The sequence below is a fragment of the Arachis ipaensis genome, chromosome B01 (assembly GCF_000816755.2).
Source record: "Arachis ipaensis cultivar K30076 chromosome B01, Araip1.1, whole genome shotgun sequence".
NCBI classification, from domain to species: domain Eukaryota; kingdom Viridiplantae; phylum Streptophyta; class Magnoliopsida; order Fabales; family Fabaceae; genus Arachis; species Arachis ipaensis.
The window spans coordinates 39,641,390-39,647,703 of record NC_029785.2 but is presented as its reverse complement, the minus strand read 5'-3'; the positions used below and the strand labels follow the sequence as shown (position 1 = coordinate 39,647,703).

The window sequence follows — 6,314 nt, the reverse complement described above, 5'->3', positions numbered from 1 at the left end:
TTGGATTAGCTTATGCTAAAAACAGCTTGCAAGCAAAATATCTGAGGTTCACAAGAGTGACAACAAAAAGTGATTACAAATGCAAAATTCACAAACAAAAATATAAATATGTACTACAGCCAGCAGATAGGAACATAATTTTCTAAAACTATAAACAAAATTTATGTACTCTCTACTAGGATAATGATAAACCCGCCTCAAGGTAACAAGAGCTAACTTATTGCCTAGTGTTACCAAAAACAATATTGGTAGCATAAAGAGTATCATGGCTATTTGAGATGGTGTAAATGATTTGGTACTGTATATCAGCACACAATCTATCGTATAATATACCATTTTCCACATTCTACCTCACTATAAACAAAACTAGTTAATATTTTCCAATTTAATAAAGTTTGCAGCACACAAACAAATTGTTACCAATTTGAGAGATCTACACTAAGCTTGTTGCCACAAAGAATAGAAAAAGATTAGTGATACACATATGTACATGTTTCATATTTTTCATCTAGGCTTGCTTGGGAGAGTTTCAACCATCAGGAAAAATCATGTTTGTTTAATCATCTAGCTGATAGGAATTGAAAGAAAGAACAAAATAAACCATACGAGATGAAATGCATAACAAAAGTTTGACTAAAAACTAACTAAAATTTCAAAACAAGTGAAAGAAAGAAGTAAATGAAAACAAGTATCATAATTGGATGCAGGGAAAATAAACAGATATAATGAAGTATGCACAGCATAAAGAGTAAGTCTTAATATAAGAAACGTATAAATGACAAGAAATAATATAAAATACTAGAGGAATAAACCAGAGAATATAACATCATTAAGAATAGTTTGGATATTAAGCATTTGAGTATTTGACATAAATGGCTTGGCTAAAGACATGGCATTATTTAATCCATTTAGCCAACCCCACTTAACACTAGGAAAGAACTCACTCTTAGTCCATATTGTATGCAATCCATCCAAATTGTCATTGGTGGCAATGTTTAACAGAATATGCATTCAACCAATATGCAAAAAAGGATTAAAGACCAATCTTTTTAGAACTTTATAAGAAAATTATCATAGGACTCATTAATTAGTTGCGGGAGTTATGTTCATTAAGCAAATGTAGTAGGGATTAACTAGTTGTATTTGATTACTTTGAGCGTTTCTCTCGGAGATATTGTGGAGCTTCTAACACTTCCACTACCATTGGATATCCCACTTGTATTTTCCCCAATTTGTAGGGTTCCCAACAAAGTGCTAATGATTTCCCAATTAAACACATTTCTGGTATTTTATTAGTACCAGTTCAAACATATGTAACTGTAATCCATTGATGATTTAAAACATTCAATAAACATATACATATAATCTCAGTTCAGTCTCACTAGCAATACTTCATTTGCATTTTGAAACATAGAAACTCCATGTCACCTACTCAGCCCAAAGTATTCATTGCTGACAGTTTCTGAGCTCGATAGCCAAAATTCATTTATCATAATGCAGAAAACTGAAACTTTCAAAAGTTTGACATAGCCAAAGAAGTTATAGAAATATTTTAGTTTCTGCACAATAGCATTGTATTAACAAAAGATATGAAACCATGATTTTTTTTTTTTTAATGCATGCAAGCATGGCCATCCATGATTTTTTTTAATGCATGTAAGCATGGCCATTCAAATCTGAACCGGAGAAAGGAGGACTAAGAAAACGTGTCTTGATGAGGCTTTAGCAGCTGTTGGAGCAACTTTCCGTTTGAGAAAATGAAGTTTTGTACTAACTCTGACAGGTATATCAACATAATTATGAGCCAATATATAGGGAGGAAATAAGGGGTTTTCTATAGATGGAAGAGAGCAGCTCATAAAGGAATAGATTAAAAAGGAATGGAATAGAGTAGTATGGATCATGTCATCGTGTCAAATGAATTGTAAGTTTAATGAGTAAGGAAAAAGGGGATAATGACATTGCCTCCTTCCCATTCAAAAGGACTTTGAGTGGCAAGGGATGGAAACACCCTCTTTTTTAATCAATCTCAAATGCATTCTTAGAAAACTAGTCATTCACTTCCTTAATCGTTTCCCTCTATTGCATTCAAAGCCAGTAAACTACAACTAGTCAAGTACTCATTTGAGGGAACAAAATTTGACAGTATATTCAACACAGAGACACCAAAGCACCAAGAAAGAACAGAAAGGGCTACTCTACAGTCTACAGAATAGTAAATTAAATTGTACAGAAAAAGTGTTTCTAGCTATTGGACCTCTTTCAACGCTGGTAATATTGGCAGCTACACAAGCACGTGCAACAATTACCATCACTCAAGTCGGTTACAAAATAATAATAACAATTCAAGATAAGCATGATTCATGACCTAACAGTATAGTTATCAGAATCGAACCAGTAATCAAACCGGTCAGATTACTGAATTACTGGTTCAACCAGTAAATCATTAATTGAACCGATTAATTCGGTCCCACGTAAATAAAAAATATAAAATAGTCAAAAACTTAAAATTAAAATTTGAAATACATATTATCACTAACATTTTTACAACAATTGTCTCAATTTCTAAAAATAACTAATTTAGACTTGTTTATAACACTTCCCATAAAAGACAATTATAACTAGAACTTTCAAAAGCATATGATCATAAGTCCTTCATGCACAGAAAATGAACTAATTTCACCAAATCATTATTTGTCAAAGTCGTCTGCTGCAGATAAAGGGGATAGAAGAAAGCAATAGAGTTTCAAAAGTTTGAACCTTTAGTCCTTTAGACGAAAAGCTTAGAACCTGAGAAGTGCCAAATACTCCTAGTTTAAACCCTGCAAACAAAACCAAATCATCACAGATTATTCAACAGAATAAACATGAGCAGAACAATATAAATTCACAGAACAATTAACAAAACAGCACCAACAATATAAAAACAGCAGCTCAATTCACCATAATGATATTAAAACAGCAACAAATCAACCCTAAACCCCGATAATGAGAGAGAGAGAGAGAAAAAAAAAAGCATCAATCAATCACTAAACCTACATATATTACCCTGTAAAAACAAAATTTGAATAATCTGCCAAGAATCAACAAATTATAATCAAGAATCAACTGAATCAGTTAATCAACATCAGTTAATCAATTAATCAGTTAGACAAATTATAATCCAGTAACTGAATAACTTAAAAAAATTTAAAAGCTTACCTGATGATGTGAAGGCAAAACGCGGGCAGAGTGAAGGTGCAGGAGCTGGCGGACGCAGTGAAGACGCAGGGACGACGCGACGTGGACGGAGGTACAGACGACGCGTCAGCAGTGAAGGCGCAGGAGCTGGCGAACGCAGAGGAACCGGCGACGAGAGGCGACCGTGCGGTGTCGGCGACAGCGACTCTGTCAGAGGGAGAGGGTTGAGGCGCCACGTTGAGCTCCTCTGCGTTTGGCCCGTTTCAGATCTGTTTCAGAGTGAGAGAGCGAGGGAGTGGGTTGGGGATGGGATCCTTCGCTGGATTAGGGTTTTGTTTTTTTTAAGTTGAACCAGTCCGGGTTTCTCAAATCAGCCGGTTCATCGGTTTTTATTAAAGCCATGTGGAGCCAAATCAGTTTTCACCTGTTCTTTTTTTATTCGGTTCAATGTTTTCTCCGGACTAATCCCATGGTCCATTATTCACTAATTTTCTAGTCCAACTGACCAGGTCTATCCGATTTTGACAATTACGCCTGTCCAAAAAGGCAGTGAAGTCATAGTTTTTATTTTAATTCGTTAATCTAGTTCAAAATCGTAATTCGTTGAATCGTAAAATAGAACGTAAAGTAAAATACAAAAATTATGAAAAATTTGATAGCAAAAATAAATTTCACAAATATTCCATGCTATATTTTTTTCATCTTCTCTAAATATTCCATGCTTCCATCCTACATCAGTTGTACTTCCAAGAACATTCTTAACAATTTTTCTTTTATTAGCAATTACAAAGTACTTTTTAATTGAGAAATTAGATTGTTAGTCAGATTTTCAATTGCATTAGCTTGATTCGCTACCATTTCTATTAACAAAATAGAGCATTCAATTAAAAGAAATTTAACAAAAAAATTCAATAAAGAATTTTAACTAATCCAGAACAAAATAGAACAAAGCAAATTCTTTTTTAAAAGATTCAATTATTTATTTCAGTTCAGTTCAACTCATAATTCATCAAGTCTTAGTATTAGCAATATTATACATACAACAGAAAAAATAATAGAATAAAAGAGTAACAATTTATAAATTCATAGCATGTAGAGCAATATTCACACACTGCCTTTTAAATTTAACACCTCATGTCTTTTTATGTGTGGATAGAAAACTCCATCATGACAGCAAAATTTCTCTTAATGGAATTTCTCTTTAGATTACTAAATTTGTCCGTGATTTTCTTACTCGTGTTTCTTCTTCTCTTAGAAACAAACAATATGTGAATTATTGGTAATTAACAATAACATAAAGGTTTTGCGTATTTTTAAAGAAATTTCTTTCTCGTATCTTGTACTAGCTAAGTCCCACTTCACATGATGCCATGTTACTTGTTTAGGGACACTTCTAGTTTCTGAATCTAAGAATTAATTTAATTTAATTTTAAAAAGGAGATTCTAAGTTATTGAATTGGAAATAAAGGACACTGTATTTAGTGGATTTAAAAAGTTCTGATCTCATAAATTTCAGTTTTAGAATACTTTAATTCATAATCGAATAGTTACTGACATATATATAAGAGGCTGTGAAGAACAATATAGTTCCCTTGTTAACTAAATTATTTTCATAGAAATTGAAAGAAGTTTATCTTAAAAAATTTTGCCATCACCAATTTGGTCCAAAACAACACTTCATCAATACGGTGACATAAAATTAACCAATTTGTAATTCACATTTGAAATGCCTTACAAAAAATTCAAGTAAAGAATGAAAGGTCACTTGTACGGTGATATGAAATATATGCTTGCAATAAACATGAACAGATAAGTTAACTTTAATTTGAAAACCTACTATAATTCGTATAAAATCATATTTTAAATTGAACAATATAATCAATCTGCAATATAATCAGTAAACCAATAATGATAGACAATAGCAATTCAACCTGCAATATAATCAATAATAAACAAGCACAATAACAGATTGAACTGACATTGAAGAGGATAAAAATTAAAAAAGTCTTAACATACTTGAACTACTAGTGAAGGGGAGGAGAACAGTAGCAGCAATCCAGACTCCAGAAATAGAGAGGTAGAGCCAGAGAACCAGAGACAAAGAGGCAGAGCCAAAGAGTCTCGCAAATTACAATCGTAAATTGACGCTCACACAGTCCAGCCACCACCAGTCTAATTCCACAACAACGGCAGCAAACCTTACGGCGAGGCTGTGACACACCGAATTGGGGATTTTGGTCGCGTGAAATTCAAATTTCAGAGGAATAGAGAGATAGAGTCAGAGAGAGTCAGAGATTGAAAGACTTGAGAAAGGTAAAATTTTGAAATTTTGGCCATGGAGATAAACTGTAAAGTGAGGAAGGTTAACAGATTAGGGAATTTACTGCTAGTCTACTAGGGCTCCTCCATCTTCCATGCTCTTCTATTCAGATTGGGCCATTGGGTTGGACTGGGCTGTAATCAGGATCAAGAAAAGAGCCTCTTCAATCTTGAACGCAACATCGAGGCAGAAATGCGATTCTGGTGGCTCTGCGTTTTTGCGCGGCGATTTCACATGATGAAGCTTGGTTCTGGACGAGAAGCAAAACCGAGATGGAGAGAGGATGCAGAAACGTGAAATCGTGCGTTTTCACGAGTTGAAACACGATTTTGACTACCTTGAATCACATGTACCCAAAAGAAAAATTCCAAGGGGGTAACCTGGATAAAGTTTTAAATTTCAATTTTTTTTTATTGAAAAAGAAAAACAATCAAATAGGATGGTCTCGTTGAATACTCAACTCAAACTCCTTCTAAGGTATTGAAAGTTCGACATGCGGAGAGTGTGATCTCATCGCTGTCTTTGCTACGGTGTTTGCATCTCTCATGATCAATCGAAAATCAACATGCCATTTCTAAGCCACGATATTGATGACTTTAAGTACTAAAGGATTTACACAATCAACAATATCATGAAAATTGGTAACAAGATTGTAAATCTCCAGACAGTCGGTTTTAAATTTCAATTTCGTTATTCCTTTGTGATATCAATTAAAAGTACATCCCAAAAAAATCTCCGATATATAAATTTTATCATAATCCAAAATTGAAAAAAAAAGTTGAGAGAAATGAAAAAATCTAATTTTTTAGCCTTC

The 6,314-nt window shown here is 33.5% G+C and overlaps 1 protein-coding gene across 3 annotated transcripts in view; it reads right to left on the bottom strand.

Annotated features, from left to right (window-relative positions):
• Nucleotides 1-3,516, bottom strand: part of LOC107629204 — a 5,291-nt gene extending 1,775 nt beyond the window's left edge. For 2 of the 3 annotated variants that reach the window (XM_016331925.2, XM_016331935.2), the window contains exons 1-2: nt 3,202-3,516; nt 2,761-2,822 (exon numbers count right to left, since the gene is read on the bottom strand). The gene's annotated coding sequence lies outside the window, so the exon portion shown is untranslated. The remainder of the gene's footprint in view (nt 1-2,760; nt 2,823-3,201) is intronic. The other variant, XM_021120353.1, reaches the window with a different exon arrangement.